The 22,447-nt window shown below is 43.8% G+C and overlaps 1 long non-coding RNA gene across 1 annotated transcript in view; it reads left to right on the top strand.

Annotated features, from left to right (window-relative positions):
* Nucleotides 1-8,260, top strand: part of LOC139180443 (uncharacterized) — a 30,865-nt gene extending 22,605 nt beyond the window's left edge. The window contains exons 2-3 of the long non-coding RNA XR_011564715.1: nucleotides 4,703-4,912; nucleotides 8,088-8,260. This is a non-coding gene — a long non-coding RNA (uncharacterized lncRNA). The remainder of the gene's footprint in view (nucleotides 1-4,702; nucleotides 4,913-8,087) is intronic.
* The last annotated feature ends 14,187 nt before the right edge of the window (nucleotides 8,261-22,447 follow it).

Here is a 22,447-nt window from a genome sequence, read left to right as displayed (position 1 = left end):
CATGGGGCTCTCCAGGCAAGAATACTGGAGTGGGTTGTCATGCCCTCCTGCGAGGGATCTTCTCAACCAGGGATCGAACTTGTGTCACCTGCATTGCAGGTGGATTCTTTACCTGCTGAGCCACCGGGGAAACCCAGAGAACTGCTTATTAGTAAATAAAAGTCCTCTAAGATGGCAGGCTAGGGTCCTAGAGAACCGTCTTGCTGGGGTCTGGATGGAGGGGGAGGTGAGGAGGCAAAGTAAGAAGACTTGTAAAAGTTGTTGCAAAAATGTCCCGATTTTGGCCTGACTGGGGAGGAGGTGTGTTAATTTCTTCTTTCCTGCAGCCATTCACAGGTGGGCTAGATCAGGATGTTTCCTTTGAGCCGTACAAAGGTATTTTAGTTTAACCTTCAGGCATGGGGATCTTCTCAGAGATGGGCCATCATGTAAATTTTAAAATAGACAACATCCCTTTAGTGATTAACTTGTAGCAAAAGCAATAGAAAACAAAGGTTAAAGTAAAAGAAACAGATCTAATATGGAGTCAGATTTGTTATTCCCTATCCTTATCCCAACCTAATTCAATTAATGAATTTTTAATTAGGTGAAGGTAAACCTGCAGGCCTGGATCTGAATGACAATTAGTTCAGAATCATGTCAGAAAGTGAGTGAATTACCAAAATATCTTGGAGCTTTTCTTGCTGTATCAGAGCAGCTAAAAGAAGGCAGTTCTTTTTTTTTTTTTTTTTAATTACTATTTATTTTTGGCTGCTTTGGGTCTTAGTTGTGGCACACGGGCTCCAGAGCGCATGGGCTCAGTTGCTCTATGGCATGTGGGATCATCCCTGACCAAGGATTGAACCTGTGTCCCCTGCATTGGAAAGTGGGCTCCCAACCACTGGACCACAGGGAAGTCCCAGAATGGCAGGTCTGATCAGGCCAAAAATAAAACTGGAAAAATCATTATCCTATAGAAGATGACTACAGGGTAACCATAGATGAACTTGTTTTAAATGATTTAAGAACAGCAAGCTGGTAAAGCATTCTGGTAGAGAGGAGTGTTGTAATCGATGAAGGTAAATTCTAGCTCCTAGGAAGGAAGGGTCTGTCCAGAGTCCCTCAAGACAGTCTCTGCAGAACTTGAACCAAAATGATTTTCAAAAGTCCACAGATCAAGTATTTGTACTCTATTTATTTTTGTCAATTCATGCTTCTATTCAACTAACATTTCTGAAGCCCTACTATGTGTCAGTTACCATTCTAAGCACTGTGCATGTAGCAGTGAAAAAAGTCCCTGTTTTCGTTCCTTCTAATGGAGGGAGACAGACATCAAAAACTAATTTAGGACTTCCTTCGTGCTACAGTGGATAAGAGTCTGCTTACCAGTGCAGGGGACATGGGTTCAGTCCTTGATCTGGGAAGATCCAGCATGCTGTGGAGCAACTAAAGCCCATGCACCGCAACTACTGAAGCCGTGCTCCTCAGCAAGAAAAGCCACTGCAATGAGAAGCCAATGGAAAAGTAGCCCCGGCTCGCTGCCACTACGGAAGACCCACGCAGAGCAACAGAGACCCAGCACAGCCAAAAATAAAATAAAGAAATTAAAAAATAATTTACCAGGGCAAAACTGGCCAGGTAGACGGAGAGCAGGTGTGATGAGGGTGGGACTCATGAAGGAATGGTTGACTCTCGAGCTCAGATCTGCAAGGGAAGGAGGGGCGAGGAGATCTGAGGAAAGATGGCTCTAGACACAGGAAAGAGCAAGTGCGAGTCTCCAAGGATGGGCTGCCTGATCTGTTTGAGAAACTCAGGGAGGTCAGGGTGGCCAGAGCCTGAGGAGCAAGGGGGAGGTTAGCAGGTGGCAAGAAGGAGCCAGAGTGCTGAGGCCTTGGGCTGTTTTAGGAACTAGACTTGGCCTGTGGGTGAGCCAGGTGCCACACCCGTAAAGACTTTGAGCTGTGTCAGAATCTGACTTGTACCTGAAAATTCTCAGCCTGGCTGCTGTCTTGATGGTAGGCATCAGAGTTCAGGGTGAAAAAAAGGGGGCTGGTTAGAGGTTCCCCTTGGATTCAGGTGAGGGGTCCTAGGGGCTTTGACCAGAGCAGTGGTGGGGGATGGGGTGAGGGGAGCTCAGATTCTGAGGACATGGAGCAGAGGGGAGTCACTGACAGGCTGCAGGTGGAGGTGGAAGAATGAGGAGGATTAACAGTGACTCCAAGGCTTTTGCCTTGGGAACTGGAAGAATGAGGTTCCCATTTTCTGAAATAGGAAGACTCCAGTTCAGGTTTTCTCTTTTCATTTAAAGCTCTCTCTTTCTTTCTTTTATTTATTCATTTGACTGTGTTGGGTCTTAGTTGGATCATGTGGGATCCTTCACTGTGGCACAGGAACTCTCTAGTTGTGGTGGGTGGGCTCAGTGGTTGCAGCATGCAGGCTTAGTTACTCCATGGCATGTGGGATCTTATTTCCCTGACCAGGGATTGAACCTGAATCCCCTGCATTGCAAGGGGAATTCTTAACCACTGGACTGCCGGAGAAGTCCCTGTCAGTCTCTTTCTGTCTCTCTTTCCTTGTAATGTATTGCTTACCTGTTGAAAAACTAGGTTATATGATGTACATGGTTTTCCACAGCACAGATCTTGTTGACTGTTTCCCTTTGGTTCATTTTGAACTGTTCCCCTTCCCCCTGTATTTTCTAGCAGTTGGCAGGTAGGACTATTCATTCCTGTGTGCTCAGCTGCATCTGATTCTTTGGGACCCCACAGACTGTAGCCCTCCAATCTCCTCTGTCCATGAGATTATCTCAGAATTTGTACGTGAGCTGGTTGCCATTTCCTCCTCCAGGGGATCTTCCTGATCCAGGGCTTGAACCCTTGTTTCTTGCATCTTGTGCGTTGGCCGGCAGGTACTTTACCTATCCTTTAGCTAGGACTATAAGCTTGGTGAAATCCATGTCTGATTTGTGTCTGCACTGCTTCACTGTAGAGCGGGTACCGGCTCTCCTGTCCCAAACCCCTGGGACACACCTTTTCTCGTTTCACCTGTGGGTGTGGTTAGCAGACATGAGTAACCCTCCTCGTGTGGGAGCATGCTCAATCACTTCAGTTGTTTCCGATTCTTTGCGGCCCTATGGACTGTAGCCTGCCAGGCTTCTCTGTCCGTGGAATTTTCCAGGCAAGAATACTGACGTGTGTTGCCATCCCCTCCTCCAGGGGATTCTCCCCACCCAAGGATCGAACCTGCGTCTCTTGCTTGGCAGTCGGATTCTTTACTGCTGAGTCACCGGGGAAGCCCAATTCTCCTTAAATTCTACTAACTTTTTACAAGTTACAAAATGATAACACTCTAATTTATCATTTAGCCTTTATTTATAAGCTGAAATATTTTTTTTTAATTTTTCCCCCTCCCCACCCCTTATAAGCTGAAATATTTTTATAAAGGGAGTATCTAGTTATACTAAACGTTTAGTTATATTACACTTCGTGTAGGTAACTTGGACTTAATGCTGTATTTTTTTGCCTTCATATACTATATTCATATATTTAAAATAATGTGTTAGTTACCTAGCATCTTTCAAAATGTTTTATTTTTAGTGAACTCATAGAATTAAATATCCTTGATGTATTTTAATTCATTGCAGGAAAATCTGATTCATGTTAATGAAAATCTTTCTTCTTTGACCCTGGGGATTTTTGAATGGTCGTCTGTCTCCAGTAATTTATTTGTTTTTAATATGACAGTATGTTACAGACACCTTTTACCATTTCCAGCCCTGGAATCAGCCATTTCTCCAGGAGCATAGTTTTCTCTTCATAGAAAATGATATTGAGTGGTGATAATCTGGGGCCAGAGGCTGGTCCTTGTTTGGGGACTTTGTCAGTGGACAGAGTTAGAACATATATCTACATTTAAAAAAAAAGATAACATCATCATGGGTTTATAATCACACTTAAAAAAGCTTTTTAAAAAGTAATTTTATTTATTTATTGGCTGCCCTGGGTCTTTGTTGCTGGTTGGGCTTTTCTCTAGTTCCAGTCAGCAGGGACTGCTTCCGTTGCAGTGGCTTTTCTTGCTTTGGAGCACAGGTTGTAGGGCGCTCAGGCTTCAATAATCTCGGCACGTGGGCTCAGTAGTTGCGATTCCGGGGCTCTAGAGCACAGGCTCCAGAGAAGGCGATGGCACCCCACTCCAGTACTCTTGCCTAGAAAATTCCATGGACGGAGGAGCCTGGTAGGCTGCAGTCCATGGGGTCTCGAAAAGTCGGACACGACTGAGCGACTTCACTTTCACTGTTCACTTTTCACTTTCATGCATTGGAGAAGGAAATGGCAACCCACTCCAGTGTTCTTGCCTGGGGAATCCCAGGGACGCGGGGGAGCCTGGTGGGCTGCCGTCTATGTGGTCGCACAGAGTCGGACACGACTGAAGTGACTTAGCAGCACCAGAAGCAGCAGAGCACAGGCTCAACGGTTCTGGTGTACAGGCTGAGTTGCTCTGTGGCATGTGGAGTCTTCCTGGTCGGGGATTCTTTACCATCTGAGCCACTAGGGAAGCCCATGAGAAGAGAGTAGGGGTAGGTTAAGGCTTACTGTCCTTAACTGTTCTATAGCAGTTCAGGGAAAACACTGTAAAGATGAAAGTGTAGCTCACTTATTTTCTGACATTTGAAGATGCCTTTGCATACTAAAAAGCCATCCTTGTGGCATTTTTCTCCCCACAGAGCACCAAATATGGATCAGTGTCTCACTATGAACCGTGGAGGGTTACAACCCAGGGACCAGCGCATTTACAATGCCGCCTCCGTGTGAGCAGCATGTCATTATTCCGGCAAGCTGTCGACGTGGTTGAGCACCTCAGGCAGGCTGAGAAGGACTGTTACTTTTCATCACTGTATTAGCTGGTGATTGGAATGACCAAAACAATCCAACAGGTGTGGTTTATTCTCTGAACAGCCCAGTCTTCAAAGGGCTGGCAGCTGTGAAACTGAAATAGAATCTCTTGGTCTGTTTTCTGGGTAAGGAAGCTAAGAACGTATGATAAAAATTTCATTGTCGTTATAGATTTTTTTCAATTTTTTATGCATATATGTGTATGTGAATGCTTCCGGTGTTTAATGGTCAGTAATTGCTTTGGGCAAAAGTTTATGTGAGCTCCTTGTGAACTTTCAAGTAGTTCTCTTTGAGTTCCTCAGTTGTCTTTAGGCTGTCTGCAGGTTAACAGCATAGAGAATAGTGATAGAATGTAGAGCTTTTTGCTGTCTGTAGTCATTTAACAGTATCTGTTGGTCTCAAAAAATCCTCTCTCAATTTCTTTTTTCACAATGGCTTACTTTTAGGATGTGTATGTGTATACATTAGGAGTGTAGAAAATAGAGAGTTACAAACAGTATACTGGAAGTATCTTCATTGCAAGACCCATACATTCTGGGGTTCTTGGCAGTAAGTTGAACACGATGACAGAACACCAAATCTCTCTGTCTCTAGTATAACATAGTGGCGATAACGCGCATGCTTTGAGTCGGAGAAACATAGGTTCGCACTTTTCAGGCTTGCTGCTCCTTGGGTATGTGGCTTTGGGAGAGTTCCTTGAACTCCTCTGCCTTGGTTTCCAATGTCTTTCTTCAGTCAAATAAAGATCCTAATGCCCATTTCAGAATGATTGTGAGAATTTAATGTGGTAATGTACTTAGTGCTTATTATAGGACTTGGCACACTTAAGGAGTTAATAAATAGCAAATGATATATCGATTATTTTTTGTAATATTAAGCAACTTTGGAAGTAGCATTCTGTTAGAGATCAGTGGGCTGTTTGGAGTCAGTGTTGTTCTGAAGTCAGTGTTGTAGGGATTTGGTTACAGAGAAGAGTTATAAGCAAAACAATATTTTGAAGATTTAAGTATGTTTTCTGTGCAAGTTCAGTTCAGTTTAGTTTAGTCACTCAGTTGTCTTCAACTCTTTGAGACCCCAATGGACTGCAGCATGCCAGGCCTCCCTGTCCATCACCAACTCCCGGAGTTTACGCAGACTCTTGTCCATTGAGTTGGTGATGCCATCCAACCATCTCATCCTCTGTCGTCCCCTTCTCCTCCCACCTTCAATCTCTCCCAGCATCAGGGTCTTTTCCAATGAGTCAGTGCTTTGCATCAGGTGGCCAAAATATTGCAGTTTCAGCATCAGTCCTTCCAAAGAATATTCAGGACTGATTTCCTTTAGGATTGCCTGGTTGGATCTCCTTGCAGTCCAAGGGACTCTCAAGGGTCTTCTCCAACACCACAGTTCAAAAGCATCAATTCTTTGGCACTCAGCTTTCTTTTTAGTCCAACTCTCACATCCATACATGACTACTGGAAAAACCATAGCCATGACTAGATGGACCTTTGTTGGCAAAGTAATGTCTCTGCTTTTTAGCATGCTGTCTAGGTTGGTCATAACTTTTCTTCCAAGGAACAAGTGTCTTTTATTTATTTTTTTTTTAATTTTTTTTCTAATTTTATTTTTAAACTTTACGTAATTGTATTAGTTTTGCCAAATATCAAAATGAATCCGCCACAGGTATACATGTGTTCCCCATCCTGAACCCTCCTCCTTCCTCCCTCCCCATACCATTTCATGGCTGCAGTCACCATCTGTAGTAATTTTAGTGAAAGTGAAGTCGCTCAGTCGTGTCCGACTCTTTGCGACCCCATTGACTGTAGCCTACCAGGCTCCTCTGTCCGTGGGATTTTCCAGGCAATAGTCCTGGAGTGGATTGCCATTTCCTTCTCCAGGGGAACTTCCCAACCCAGGGATTGAACCCGGGTCTCCTGCATTGTAGATAGACGCTTTACTGTCTGAGCCACCAAAGTCTGTCACTGTTTCCATTGTTTTTGCATCTATTTGCCATGAATAGATGGCATATAGATGACCAGATGCCATGATCTTTGTTTTCTGAATGCTGAGTTTTAAGCCAGCTTTTCACTCTCCTCTTTCACCTTTATCAAGAGGCTGTTTAGTTCTTCTTCACTTTCTGCCATAAGGGTGTCATCTGCATATCTGAGGTTATTGATATTTCTCCTGGCAGTCTTCATTCCAGCTTGTGCTTCATCCAGCCCAGTGTTTCTCATGATGTACTCTGCATATAAGTTAAATAAGCAGGGTGACAATATACAGCCTTAACATACTTCTTTCCTAATTTGGAACCAGTCTGTTGTTCCATGTCCAGTTCTAATTGTTGCTTCCTGACCTGCATACAGATTTTTCAAGAGGCAGGTCAGGTGGTCTGGTATTCCCATCTCTTTCAGAATTTTCCACAGTTTGTTGTGATCCACACAGTCAAAGGCTTTGGCATAGTCAATAAAGCAAAAGTAGATGTTTTTCTGGAACTCTCTTGCTTTTTCGATGATCCAACGGATGTTGGCAATTTGATCTCTGGTTCCTCTGCCTTTTCTAAAACCAGCTTGAATATCTGGAAGCTCATGGTTCATGTACTGTTGAAGCCTGGCTTGGAGAATTTTGAACATTATTTTATCAGAGTGTGAGATGAGTGCAATTGTGTGGTAGTTTGAGCATTTTTTTTGGCATTGCCTTTCTTTGGGATTGGAATGAAAACTGACCTTTTCCAGTCCTGTGGCCATTGCTGAGTTTTCCAAATTTGCTGGCATACTGAGTGCAGCACTTTCACAGCATCATCTTTTAGAATTTGAAATAGCTCAGCTGGAATTCCATCACCTCCACTAGTGTTGTTCATAGTGATGCTTCCTAAGGCCTACTTGCCTTCTCACTCCAGGATGTCTGGCTCTAGGTGAGTGATCACACCATCGTGATTATCTGGGTCGTGAAGATGTTTTTTGTGTAGTTCTTCTGTGTATTCTTGCCACCTCTTCTTAATATCCTCTGCTTCTGTTAGGTCCATACCATTTCTGTCCTTTATTGAGCCCATCTTTGCATGAAATGTTCCCTTGGTATCTCTAATTTTCTTGAAGAGATCTCTAGTCTTTCCTATTCTATTGTTTTCCTTTATTTCTTTGCACTGACCACTGAGGAAGGCTTTCTTATCTCTCCTTGCTATTCTTTGGAACCCTGCATTTAAATGGGTATATCTTTCCTTTTCTTCTTTGCCTTTCGCAGGAGACCTGGATTTGATCATTAGGTCGGGAAGATCCCCTGGAGAAGAAAATGGCAACCCACTCCAGTGTTCTTGCCTGGAGAATCCCAGGGACAGAGGAGCCTGGTGAACTGTCGTCTATGGGGTCGCAGAGAATCGGACACGACTGAAGCGACTTAGCAGCAGCAGCAGCCAGGTATTTCTTGACTTCCTACTTTTACATTCCAGTCCCCTATAATGAAAAAGACATCTTTTTTGGGTGTTAGTTCTAGAAGGTCTTGTAGGTCTTCATAGAACCATTCAACTTTAGCTTCTTCAGCATTACTGGTTGGGGCACAGACTTGGATTACTGTGATATTGAATGGTTTGCCTTGGAAATGAACAGAGATCATTCTGTTGTTTTTCCAATTGCATCCAAGTACTGCATTTCAACTATAACTCTTTTGTTGACCATGATGGCTACTCCATTTCTTCTAAGGGATTCTTGCCCACAGTAGTGGATATAATGGTCATCTGAGTTAAATTCACCCATTCCATCCATTTTAGTTCGCAGATTCCTAAAATGTTGATGTTCACTCTTGCCATCTCCCGTTTGACCACTTTCAATTTGCCTTGATTCATGGATCTAACATTCCAGGTTCCTACGCAATATTGCTCTTTACAACATCGGACTTTACTTCCATCACCAGTCACATCCACAACTGAGTGTTGTTTTTGCTTTGGCTCAGTCTCTTCATTCTTTCTGGAGTTATTTCTCCACTGATCTTCAGTAGCATATTAGACTTCTACCGACCTGGAGAGGTCATCTTTAAGTGTTTGCTTTTCTGTGCAAAGCCTTGTGCTAAAGTTACAGACAAGTGTAACCTATGAACTCTAAGAAAGTAAAATCGGAACTTGATTGGTTCAGACAATTAGTGCTTCTGCTATCTGGAGAAAGACAAGACCATGGCTGGGATGTTAAAGTGATGCCTTGTTAAAGAGGTCAAAAGGCAGTTTGAGTTTGTTGAAAGAGACTCAACAAGAGTCTGAAAGACAGAATATGAATGGTCCTTTAGGCCATGGTGAGAAGTGGTTTAGCAGGAACAGTGCTGTGCTCAGTCTGCGTGCTCAATGTGTGACTCTCTGTGACCTCATGGACTGTAGCCCACCAGGCTCCTCTGTCCATGGAATTTTCCAGGCAAGAATACTGGAGTGGGTGGGTTGCCATTTCTTACTCCAGGAGATCTTCCCCACTCAGGAATCAAACCCATGTCTCTTGGATAGCCTGCACTGGCAGGCAGAATCTTTACCGCTGGTGCCACCTGGGAAGTCCTGAGAACCATGGCTGGGGGCAGTAAATCCTTAAGGTCCCTACAGCTGGTTTTCTGTCCACCTTTACCTATCATGACTTAGCTACTTAGCATGCACACAGGCTAGGCCACTCTCACCTTCTGAGATGGTTCATACTCTGTGAAGTGTGTTTCTCTCTAAATAAATACACTTCTTACAAAAACGAAACTGCCTGAAGGTTGGATGAGGTAATATTTATACTCTTTGCAACCCCATGGACTGTAACCCTCCAGGCTCCTCTGTCCATGGAATTTTCCAGCCTAGAATACTGGAGTGGGTTGCCATTTTCTCCAGGGCATCTTCCCGACCCAGGAATCAAGCCTGCATCTACTGTGTCTCCTGCATTGGCAGGCAGTTTCTTTAATGCTAAGCCACCTGGGGAGCTCTTAAAATAAATGTGTATGTCAGAATTTTCAGGTTGCTTGTCAGAATGCTGATTCTCGTGATTCTGTCTTGGTAGAACTTGGTTGAGGCACAGGAATGTTTGTTTTTAACAAACATCCAGGGGTCATTCTATGATCTGTACATTGAAAAATACCATCTTGAATTCATGGCATGAGGTCTCTAATGTTGGATTTTCAAGTGTGAGTCCTCCAGTGTAGTAAAAAAATTAAAGGGAACATTAGAATTTGTCTGGCCGGTCGAAATAAAATAGCATACACAACTACCTCTTCCTTCAGCTAAAATATATTGGCCTAGGGCTTCCCTTGTGGCTCAGCTGGTAAAGAATCTGCCTGCAAGGCCAGAGACCTGGGTTCTATTCCTGGTTTGGGAAGACCCCCTGGAGAAGGGAAAGGTTATCCACCCCAGTATTCTGGCCTGGAGAATTCCATGGACTGTATAGTCCACGGGGTCACAAAGAGTCGGACACAACTGAGCGACTTTCACCTCACTTGAGTGGTATTTTTAAAACTCTTTTCATAGACTAAATATTGTAAAGTGAATTTCAGCCTCCCCTTCTGAATCATTTTTTGCATCCCAGTTTCTATTTTCCAGGCTAATTGATCCATGCTAATTGAGGCATGGAAAAGGAGTGGGTGATACAGCAAGTTTTCCTGTATTATTGTATTCTGTACATGTCCAGAGAAGAAAGAACACAATTTAATACAAATCTTTCATTTGCTATTTTAAAAAACTAATGTTTGTTGTTTTTTTTGAAATGTTGAAAATCCAGCATTAGAGACCTCATACCATGAATTCAAAACTAATGTTTTGCTGTTAATTGTTTTTTTCCTCCTTCCTGGTAACATGTAATTTTAAATATCCATTTACTCCTTCTTAACTAAGGCTGAATTATATTGAAACCACTGTAGTAGTACTTGTGACCTCAGTTTGAATACAAACTATATTCATTAGCATCATGGCAATTAAAAGGAATATCAAATGGGTTTGTAATAGCTATGCACTTAAAATGTTATTGTTTTAAGAGCCTTACTACCATTCAAGAGTTCATTTGGGGCTCTATAAAGAGTTGATTTTGTATGTATATGGACCTCATTTTTACTTTGATAAATGTTTGGTTATACAATACCATTAGGTAATGTAGAATTACTCATTCATGCCTTCTCAGAAATTTTACTAGGATGGTATCTACAATATATGACCTGCATCATTCTCTCTTCTTTTTATTACTACAAAATTCTTTTTATTTATTTATGGTCGTGCCGGGTCTTGGTGTTTGCACGGGGAGTTTCTCTAACTGCAGTGAGTGAGGGCTGCTCCTCTATGTGGTCGGGTTCCTCATAGTGGCGGCTTCCCTTGTTGCAGAGCACAGACTCTGGGCACGCGCTCGGGCTTCAGCAGTTGCAGCGCTCGCGCTCAGTAGCTGTGGCTTTAGGTCTCTAGGAGGCACACTCAGTATTTGTGGAGCAGGGGCCTACTTGCTCCGCAGCCTGTGGAATCTTCCGGATAAGGATCGAACTTGTATTCCCTGCACTGGCAGGTGGATTCTGATCCACTGTACCACCAGGGAAGTCCACAACGTTCTTAAAAAAATAAATTCTAAACTAATGCTTTTGGGGACTTCCCTGGCGGTCCACTGGTTCAGACTCCGCTTTTCCACTGCGGGGGGCATGGGTTTGATCTCTAGTTGGATTCCACATCACACGTGGAGGAGCCAAATATAAATAAATAAAATAAAGTAATGCTTTTGCCATTCTTTATGGTCATATATATTCTTGCGATGTAACTATTATTTCAATTGTCCTTAACTTTATAAAAGACGTAGAAACAAGGCAAAGTTATTTGATTTCATACCAATTTGAAAATAAACAAATTTAATTTTACCCAAACAGAAAAAAACATTAACAGTTATCCCAGACCACAAGGATATCAACATGTTTTATATTTATATCCTTGATAATGCAAATAAACTGATATTTGAAGCTAGGGAAAGGCAGAAATCTTTACACAACGAAATCTACTTCTGAAATAAATACCTTAATAACTTGAATTTGATGAATTAGACACCAGGAGAAAGTTTCGCTTAGATCCCACTTAAGTCAACTCTTAGTTGACAATCCTAATGCTTTTAGATGGAAAAAATATTCCTGTATATTTGGAAAAGACTTATTAGCCTTTTAATAATGCTTATATGTTTCTAAGAGAAATTTTCATCATGTATTTATTTTACAAAATGTTCTGCTCTCTAAGAATTTTCTATTGAACTATTTATTCCCTACCATGTAAGTATTTATTTAAATATAGAGGTATAAAGATGATGTTTTCTACTTTTCCAACTATATTTAGTATAATTTTCATTGGTTCCCAGTGTATCATTTCTTTTAATTTCTCAATGTAGTCTTATTCTCATAAGTCATTGTTTTATTGTTTCTTTTGTTTAAAGTAGCAATATAAATTATCCATCGTTTGGGGTAGTTTGCTATTAGATCTTGCACCTATTATAAAGGAGTTAAGTTCACAAATTTGCCTGTAAAGTAAGCTGTGTAAAATTCAGTATAAACTTGATGATACTAAACTGTGATTTAATGGCAGCCAAAAGACAAGAAAGTTGCTCAGATGTGTCCAACTCTTTGTGACCCCATGGACTATACAGTCCATGGAATTCTCTAGACCAGAATACTGGAGTGGGTAGCCTTTCCCTTCTCCAGGGGATCTTCCCAACCCCGGGATCGAACCCAGGTCTCCCCCATTGCAGGCGGATTCTTTACCAGCTGAGCCACAAGAAAGGGGAAGATAGACCCTTCTGAATGCAGAGTTCCAAAGAATAGCAAGGAGAGATTAGAAAGTCTTCCTCAGTGATCAGTGCAAAGAAATAGAGGAAAACAATAGAATGGGAAAGACTAGAGATCTCTTCCAGAAAATTAGAGATACCAAGGGAACATTTCATGCAAAGATGGGCTCAATAAAGGACAGAAATGGTATGGACCTAACAGAGGTAGAAGATATTAAGAAGAGGTGGCAAGAATACACAGAAGAACTATACAAAAAAGATCTTCACAACCCAGATAACCATGATGGTGTGATCACTCACCTAGAGCCAGATATCCTGGAGTGTGAAGTCAAGCAGGCCTTAGGAAGCATCACTATGAACAACGCTAGTGGAGGTGATGGAATTCCAGCTGAGCTATTTCAAATCCTAAAAGATGATGCTGTGAAAGTGCTGCACTCAGTATGCCAGCAAATTTGGAAAACTCAGCAATGGCCACAGGACTGGAAAAGGTCAGTTTTCATTCCAATCCCAAGGAAAGGCAATGCCAAAGAATGCTCAAACTACTGCACAATAGCACTCATCTCACACACTAGCAAAGTAATGCTCAAAATTCTCCAAGTGAGGCTTCAACAGTACATGAACTGTGAACTTCCAGATGTTCAAGCTGGATTTAGAGAAGGCAGAGGAACCAGAGATCAAATTGCCAACATCCGTTGGATCATCGAAAAAGCAAGCGAGTTCCAGAAAAACATCTACTTCTGCCTTATTGACTATGCCAAAGCCTTTGACAGTGTGGATCACAACAAACTGTGGAAAATTCTTAAAGAGATGAGAATACTATACCACCTTACCTGCCTCCTGAGACATCTGTATTCAGGCAAGAAGCAACAGTTAGAACTGGACATGGAACAACAGACTAGTTCCAAATTGGGAAAGGAGTACATCAAAGCTGTACATTGTCACCCTGCTTATTTAACTTATATGCAGAATACATCATACGAAATGCCAGGCTGTATGAAGCACAAGCTGGGATCAAGATTGCTGGGAGAAATATCAATAACCCCAGATATGCAGATGACAGAGCAGAAAGTGAAGAACTAAAGAGCCTCTTGATGAAGGTGAAAGAGGAGAGTGAAAAAGCTGATTTAAAACTCAACCTTCAAAAAACGAAGATCATGGCATCTGGTCCCATCACTTCATGGCAAATAGATGGGAAACAATGGAAACAGTGACAGACTTTATTTTCTTGGGCTCCAAAATCACTGCAGATGGTGGCTGCAGCCATGAAATTAAAAAGATGCTTGATCCTTGGAAGAAAAGCTATGACCAACCTAGACAGCCTGCTAAAAAGCAGAGACATTACTTTGCCCCAAAGCCATGGTTTCTCCAGTAGTCATGTATAGATGTGAGAGTTGGACTATAAAGAAAGCTGAGTGCTGAAGAATTGATGCTTTTGAACTGTGGTGTTGGAGAAGACTCTTAAGAGTCTCTTGGACTTCAAGGAGATCAAACCAGCCAAAGGAAATCAACCCTGAATATTCTTTGGAAGGACTAATGCTAAAGCTGTAACTCCAATACTTTGGCCACCTGATGTGAAGAACTGACTCATTGGGAAAGACCCTGATGCTGGGAAAGATGGAAGACGGGAGGAGAAGGGGGATGACAGAGGATGAGATGGTTGGATGGCATTACCGACTTGATGGACATGAGTCTGAACAAGTTCCGGGAGTTGGTGATGGACAGGGAAGGCTGGTGTGCTGCAGTCCATGGGGTTGCAAAGAGTCGGACACAACTGAACGACTGAACTGAACTGACTGAAAAGATAGGAAAACGTGACGCTGGCATTTTAACCTATTTTTAGCAAAATTCTACACTTTGGTGAAGCTATCAAGAAAGTGAATTTTCCAAGTTTGTGATATGCATTATAAGAAACTATATTTGACTCTTGAAACAACATCATATAAGACATCACTCAAGTGCAACTAAAGATGGGTATTTTCAGTAAATGAGATCTATGCTGACTAGTCAGTATGTTAATCAAAAGATGAGTCATTTAATAAATTACTGTGTTAAGTACTCATACTGAAATTGGAGAATACAATTAAATGGGAACAAAGAAGGAAGAGGTAAAATTAGAGCATTAAACCTAGTAATTCAACCCAGGCAACTAGCATCTTCATAGAGGACACTGTACAGTAAGTCCCCTACATATGAATGAGTTCTGTTCTCAGAGTGTGTTCACAAGTCAACAAAGTTAGCCTTGGTACCCAACTAACACGATCAGCTATATAGTACTGTACTGTAATAGATGTATAATATTTTTCACACAAATAACACATAAAAAACACAAAAATTAAAACCATTTTAAATCTTACAGCCTAGGACCTTGAAAAGTGCAGTAGTACAGTACAGTAGCTGGTGTAAAGGGGCTCACATTGAGTGAACAGGCAAGAAGAATTACTGACTGGAGGAAGGAGAGGAGGTGGAAGATGGTAGAGCTAAAGGATTATTACCAATAGAAGACAGAGGGCAAGCCGCAATTGCACTCATGCCTGACGTTGATGGAATGCATGTTTGCATCTTTGATGTTCGAAACTTGAAGGCCAGTATACAGGGGACTCACTGTAGTTAGAAGGGACAGAATGATGCAAAAGAGATTGGAGGCTATTTCAGCAGTGTGGATCGGAGTTGGTGGAAGTCTCAGCTGGAATAATAGAGGGAATTGAGCCACAAACATTTCTTGTTTCTTGTGTATCAGGAATTGTGATGTATGATGTATAGGCTGAGACGTAAAGGATTCATGTGAGTCAAGTAAGAGGAAAATGGCAGGGGAACTTCTAGGTTTGAGATGTCTGAATGGACAGTATTCTGAGATGCAGGTCAAGAAACACAGGAGTTTGAGGGAAATGGGAGAGGTCAGAGAGGCTGCAGCAGAGAACTTAAGTGTGAGAGAGAGGAGAGCAGACAGATCAGTCCAGAGTGTCTGTGTGATGTTAAGGATTTCACTTGAAGGGCAAAGGGAATGGTTCTAAGTAGGGGGATTCTGGCTGTGATGTGGAGAACAGAATCCAGGAAGGGCAGAATGTGTATGAAGAGACCATCTGGCACAATGAGATTGGGTGAGATTGGGAGGTTCAATTGGAATTAACAGGAAAGATTTTTTTTTTTTAAGTTTAGATAGAATAAACAGGATCTGTGATTGCTTTTATGTGGAGCGACTCTGTTGTTATTTAGTTGCTAAGTCATGTCGGACTCTTTGTGATCTCATGGACTGCAGCATGCCAGGCTTCCCTGTCCTTCACTATCTCCTGGAGTTTGCTCAAACTCATGTCGTTGAGTCGATGGTGCTATCCAGCCATCTCATCCTCTGTCATCCCCTTCTCCTCCTGCCATCAGTCTTTCCCAGCATCAGGGTCTTTTCCAATGAGTCAGCTCTTTGCATCAGGTTGCCAGCTTCAGGGTCAGTCTTTCCAATGAATATTCGGGGTTGATTTCTTTTAGGATTGATTGGTTTGATCTCTTTGCAACTTTGTTGTTGTTCAGTCACCCAGTCATGTCTGACTCTTGGTGATCCCGTGGACTGTAGCACGCCAGGCCTCCCCGTCCGTCCTCATCTCCCAAAGTTTGCCCAAGTTCATGTCCATTGCATTGGTGATGCCATCCAGCCATCTCATCCTCTGATGCCCTCTTCTCCTTCTTCCCTCAATCTTTCCCAGCATCAGGTACTCTTCCAATGAGTTGGCTGTTCTCATAAGAGGACCAAAATGCTGGAGCTTCAGCTTCAGCATGTCTTTCCACCGAGTATTCAGGGTTGATTTCCCTTAAGATTGACAGGTTTGATCTCCTTGCCGTCCAAGGGACTTTGAGGAGTCTTCTCCAGCACCACAGTTCAAAGGCATCAATTCTTTGGCATTCTGCCTTCTTTACAGTCCATCTCTCACAACCATATGTGACGATGGGAAGACCATAGCCTTAACCATACAGACTCTTGTCTGCAGAGTTATGTCTCTACTTTTCAACACACTGTTGACTTTAGGAAGGTGAACATCCAATCCTCCCATGTACCTAGAGGTAAGGATAAAATGAATGACTATGAATAGTTGTAAAGCCTTCATAAGGTGACTCAAAGAGGTCATGGGAGGAGCAGGAAAAGAAAAGGAAGAAATACTAGTTTGAAAAAAATGATTGAAGGAGAGGATGCTACTAATTAAAGAGACTCAAAAATAACCTTCAGAGCAGAATCAAATTAGAAAAGCCTTACAAAGGGGAAGCTAAGGAAAATGAGTCTTGAACAATCCACAAATAACAAATAAACATAATCATGAAAACTGAGCTGTCGGTCAAGTCTTCAGACATCAAAGAAGGAAGCAGCCCCTGGCTTTGGCTCTTTGGAGGCCATTCCTGTCTAGTGGGTGGAGCCATGAAGATTGAATGGGAGGGACTTTCCTGGTGGTCCAGGGTCTAAGGATCCATGATCCCAAAGCAGGGGGCCTGGGTTCCATCCCTGGCCAGGGAACTAGATCCCGCATGTCATAACCAAGACCCAGTGCAGCCAAATAAATAAATAGAAGAAGGAATGGGAAAAGGAAACAGAAAGTGAAGTTTTTCAAAAAGTTCCATGTAAAAGGGATGGCTAAATACAGAATTGTTGCTTAATCAGGAGTCAAAGCAAGGAACTGAGATTTTTTTTTAAAATATTTTTAAGGGTGAGGAAATTATGAGTAAGTTTATAAATGTAGGAGTTGGTGGAATTTATGAGGATGAAGACATGAGAAAAGGAACGTTTAAGTCCCCGAAGAGAAAACAGAGTTTTCTGGACAAAGAATTAACACCTGCTTTGAGAAAGGAGCTAAAGGAAAACGTAGAGATTTTCTTTAAATTCTATTGACCAGTACTGTCCTTGACATTTTATCTCATTTAATTCTAAAAGTTATGAAAATGGGTTTTATTATCTGCATGTTACAAAAAACAGTGTCAAGAGGTGAATAAACATACTGAAGAAGAAAAGTTGGAAGAAGAAAAGCTGGGATTCAAAGCCTGCTACTGCTGCTGCTAAGTCGCTTCAGTCGTGTCCGACTCTGTGCGACCCCAGAGACGGCAGCCCACCAGGCTCCCCCATTCCTGGGATTCTCCAGGCAAGAACACTGGAGTGGGTTGCCATTTCCTTCTCCAGTGCATTAAAGTGAAAAGTGAAAGTGAAAAGTAAAAGTGAAGTCGCTCAGTCGTGTCAGACTCTTCGCGACCCCATGGACGGCAGCCTACCAGGCTCCTCTGTCCATGGGATTTTCCAGGCAAGAGTACTGGAGTGGGGTGCCATTGCCTTCGCCATCAAAGCCTGGGATCCATACTATTATAAATCTTTCTCTCTGACACACTGAGAAAGTTTGAACAGGTAGAGAGGTCGGCGCCCTGCTTCGCACAGTGAGGGTAGAACTGACCCGAGCAGGAACCGCACCCACCTGGACGATTCAAGCATCATGAAAGAACATATTCCCTCCTGTCATTTACTCTTTCTGTCTTTAATTATAAATACTCTTTGTCAAGTGGCCTTTGGTCAAGTCCAATATTTCAAAATAAATACATAGAAAATAAATAAAAATTAAAAAAAAAATCTTAAGGTCAAATTTCTTGAACATAGGCCCGCGCTGTCCCCAGGCTGGGGACGGGGAGGGAGGCAGGAGGAAGGGCTGCGAGTTGCCCTTAGAGCCGACCGCCACAAGAGGGCGCCAGAGCACCATCAGGGCCCGCCCGCAGCTCCCTGCCCAAACCTCCCGGCTCTGAGATTAGGGTGGATGTGGTGTTGGCAGGACCCCAAGAAGGTGCCCAGAGAGGAGGAGCTGGTTATCGGGTACCTCTGAATTTACAGCTCAAGTTGCCTCACCTCAAAAACGGGGCAGAAGTCGGCCGTCAGCTTTGCTGGTGGCACTTCCTGCCTAGTGGGCTGACCCTGTGGTTATACAGCCTGACAGGCGGAATGGACTGACTTTTGTTTCTCCAGAGGCAGGGTTCTGGACCCAGAAGTATCTGCTTTCCAGCCTGGTGGGGTGCTGGGAAAGGTTTTAAGCTGCAGCTCTGTGACGGTATCGGCATCTGGAAAACGAAGCTGCTGGTCCTGAACCCGAAGTCTGTATTGGCTGGGTGGGCTGTGCTCATTCCTGTGCCCTTTCTTTTTCTCTAGAGTTCTCTCCAAAGAATTTCTTTTCTTTCTATCTGATTCTTTACTGTTTCCAATCCCCTTCCAGGGGGACCTGACCTAAAGCCAGGTTACCTGAATTGAGGAGGAAATGATTGATTTAAAGCCTGGTGGCATCATGTGAGTCTAAGCTGTGTCTGACTCTTCGCGACCCCATGGACTGCAACATGCCAGGCTTCTCTGTTCTTCACCATCTCCCAGAGCTTGCTCAAACTCCTGTTCATTGAGTCGGTGATGCCATCCAATCACCTTATCCCTCTGTTGTCCCTTCTCCTCCTGCCCTAAACCTTTCCCAGCATCAGGGTCTTTTCCAGTGAGTTGGCTCTTCACATCAAGTTGCCAGATTATTGGAGCTTCAACTTCAGCATCAGTCCTTAGAATGAATATTCAGGGTTGATTTCCTTTAAGATTGACTGGTTTGATCTTGCTGTCCAAGGAAATCTCAAGACTCTTCTCTAGCACCACAGTTCGAAAGCATCAGTTCTTTGGCACTCAGCCTTCTTTATGGTCCAACTCTCTCATCCATACATGACTACTGGAAAAACCATAACTTTGACCATACGGACCTTTGCCAGCAAAGTAACGTCTTTGCTTTTTTTAATTTGCTGTCCAAGTTTTTCATAGCTTTTATTCCATGGAGCAAGAAAGTGTCTTTTAATTTCATCATTGCAGTCATTGTCTGCAGTGATTTTGGAGCCAAGAAAATAAAATCTGTCACTGTTTCCATTTTTTTTCATCTGATGCTGAAGCTGAAACTCCAATACTTTGGCTACCTGATGCGAAGAACTGACTCATTAGAAAAGACCCTGATGCTGGGAAGGGTTGAAGGCAGGAGGAGAAGGGGATGACAGAGGATGATATGGTTGGATGGCATCACCAACTCAATGGACATGAGTTTGAGTAAACTCTGGGAGTTGGTGATGGACAGGGAGGCCTGGTGTACTGCAGTCCATGGGGTCGCAAAGAGTCTGACACGACTGAATAACTGAACTGAACTGAACAGAACTGAACTGAATACTTCCTAAGGTCCACTTCACTTCACACTCTAGGATGTCTGGCTCTAGGTGAGTGACCACACCATCGTGGTTATCTGGGTCATTAAGAGCTTTATTGTACAGTTCTTCTGTTTATTCTTGCTACCTCTTCTTAATCTCTTCTACTTCTGTTAGGTCCCTACCATTTTTGCCCTTTATTGTGCCCATCTTTGCATGAAATGTTCCCTTGGTATCTCTAATTTTCTTGAAGAGATCTCTAGTTTTTTCCCATTCTACTGTTTTCCTCTATTTCTTTGCATTGTTCACTTAAGAAGACTTTCTTATCTCTCCTTGCTATTCTTGGGAACTCTGCATTCATTTGGGTATATCTTTCCCTTTCTCCTTTGCCTTTCACTTCTCTTATTTTCTCAGCTTTTTGTAAGGCCTCCTCAGATGACTATCTTCCCTTTTTGCATTTCTTTTTCTTTGGGATGGTTTTGGTCACCACCATCTGTACAATGTTACTAGCCTCCATTCATGGTTTTGCAGGCACTCTGTCTACCAGATCTAATCCCTTGAATCTATTTGTCACTTCCACTGTATAAGCATAAGGGATTTGATTTGGGCCATACCTGAATGGCCTAGTGGTTTCCCCTACTTTCTCCAACTTAACTCTGAATTTTGCAATAAGGAGATCATAATCTGAGCCACAGTCAGCTCCAGTGAGTTCAGGGGCTATTTAATTTAAAATGGTGGGGTAGGGAGAGGTGAGTGCCCTGGGAGATAAGGATAGAGAACTATCCTCATCTGTAGGGCACTTCATTGTGCTTAGAGGGAGAGGAGGAAGGAATCAGGCTGGCAGTGCTTAAAACCAGTGCAGCCCCTGGCATGGGAAGGAGAGGAGGAAGGGCTGAGAATTGGAGTTAGAGCTGATGGCCACAAGGGGGCGCCAGAGCACCGGTGGAGCCCACCTGTGGACCCCTGCCCATACCTCCAGATAGAGTTGGATTTGAAATTGGCAGCACCTCAAGAAGGAGCTCCGGAGAAGGGAATGGCACCCCACTCCAGTGTTCTTGCCTGGAGAATCCCATGGACGGAGGAGCCTGGTAGGCTGCCGTCTATGGGGTCGCACAGAGTCGGACACGACTGAAGCGACTTAGCAGCAGCAGCAGCAGCAGCAAGAAGGAGCTCAGAGAAAAAAGGTTGATAACTGGGCCACTCTGACTCACTGGCTCAGATATGATGGGGGCTCTTCTAGCTTGGTCGGGTGGCTAATTGGCCAGTCTACCGGCTGTCTGTAGACTGACCGCCCTGTTTCTCCAGAGGCAGGATCCTGGACCCAGCGATGGTCGGTTTGACTATTGGGCACTCAGCTTTTAAGCTGCAGGTCTACAACGGTATTGGCATCTGGAATACAGGGCTCCTGGTCCTGCATGTGGAGCCTGTTAAAGACCTGGTATTTGCTGGGCGGGCTGAGCTCTTTCCTGTGTCCTTTCTTCCTCTCTAGAGTTCCCCCCAAACTTCCTTCTTCCTTTCCCATCTGAGCCTCCTCTTCCTGTCCCCTCCTAATCTGACCAAAGCCAACTCAGCTGAATTAATGGGGAGCAAACTGAGTTAAAGGTAGGCAGCATCATGTGAGTTTGGTGGGGAGGCTATGTAATTTAAAGTAGTAGGGTGGGATAGGGAAAGTTGAGTGCCCTGGTAGACTTGGAGAGAGAAATATCCCCATCTGTAGGCCTCTTCTTTGTACTTAGAGGGAGAGGAGGCACGAAATCAGGCTGGTAGTTCGAGAAGGCAGTGGCACTCCACTCCAGTACTCTTGCCTGGAAAATCCCATGGACAGAGGAGCCTGGTAGGCTGCAGTCCATGGGGTCGCGAAGAGTCGGGCAGGACTGAGCGACTTCATTTTTCACTTTTCACTTTCATGCATTGGAGAAGGAAATGGCAACCCACTCCAGTGTTCTTGCCTGGAGAATCCCAGAGACGGCAGAGCCTGGTGGGCTGCCGTCTCTGGGGTCGCAGAGAGTCGGACACGACTGAAGCGACTTAGCAGCAGCAGCAGTTCCCAAGGCAAGTGCAGCTCCGCAGGCTAGGGAGGGAGAGAAGGAAGAGCCGAGAATTGGCTTTAGAGCTGACTGCCACGAGAGGGCGCCAGAGCACCAACGGAGCCCCGCTGTGGATCCCTGGCCACCAGGCTCCGAGATGGGGTTGGATTTGGGGTTGGCAGAACCGCAAGGAGGTGCCCAGAGAGGAGGGGTTGGTTACTGAGCCCTCTGACTCACTGGCTCAGATCGCTTCACCTCACAGAGCAGGCAGAGGTCTGCCTTTGGCTTCGATCGCTGATGGCCTGGTTGGGTGCCCAGTGTTTACTCAGACAGGCTATCTGCAGACTGAACATCCCTTATTCCTCCAGAGGAGGGACACTCTGAACCCAGAAATACCTGGCTCGGCTCTTGGGCTAACAGCTTTTAAGCTGCAGGTCTGCGAGGGTGTTGGCATCTGGAAAGTGGGGCTGGTGGTCCTGAACCTGAAGCCTATAAAAGCCCTGGCACTTGCTGGGTGGGCTGAGTTCATCTCTGTGCCCTTTTTCTCAAAAGTTCTCCCCAAATGCTTTTCTTCCCTTTCCACAGGATCCACTTCTTCCTGTGCCCACAGCCCTGCTAGGGGAACCTGACCAAAGCCAGTTCACATGAATTAATGAGGAACTAATTGAGT

This window comes from Bos indicus, chromosome 28, assembly GCF_029378745.1.
Source record: "Bos indicus isolate NIAB-ARS_2022 breed Sahiwal x Tharparkar chromosome 28, NIAB-ARS_B.indTharparkar_mat_pri_1.0, whole genome shotgun sequence".
In the NCBI taxonomy this organism is placed as follows: Eukaryota; Metazoa; Chordata; class Mammalia; order Artiodactyla; family Bovidae; genus Bos; species Bos indicus.
Note: the sequence above shows the minus strand (reverse complement) of the source record. Positions and strands in the feature narration are given on the sequence as shown.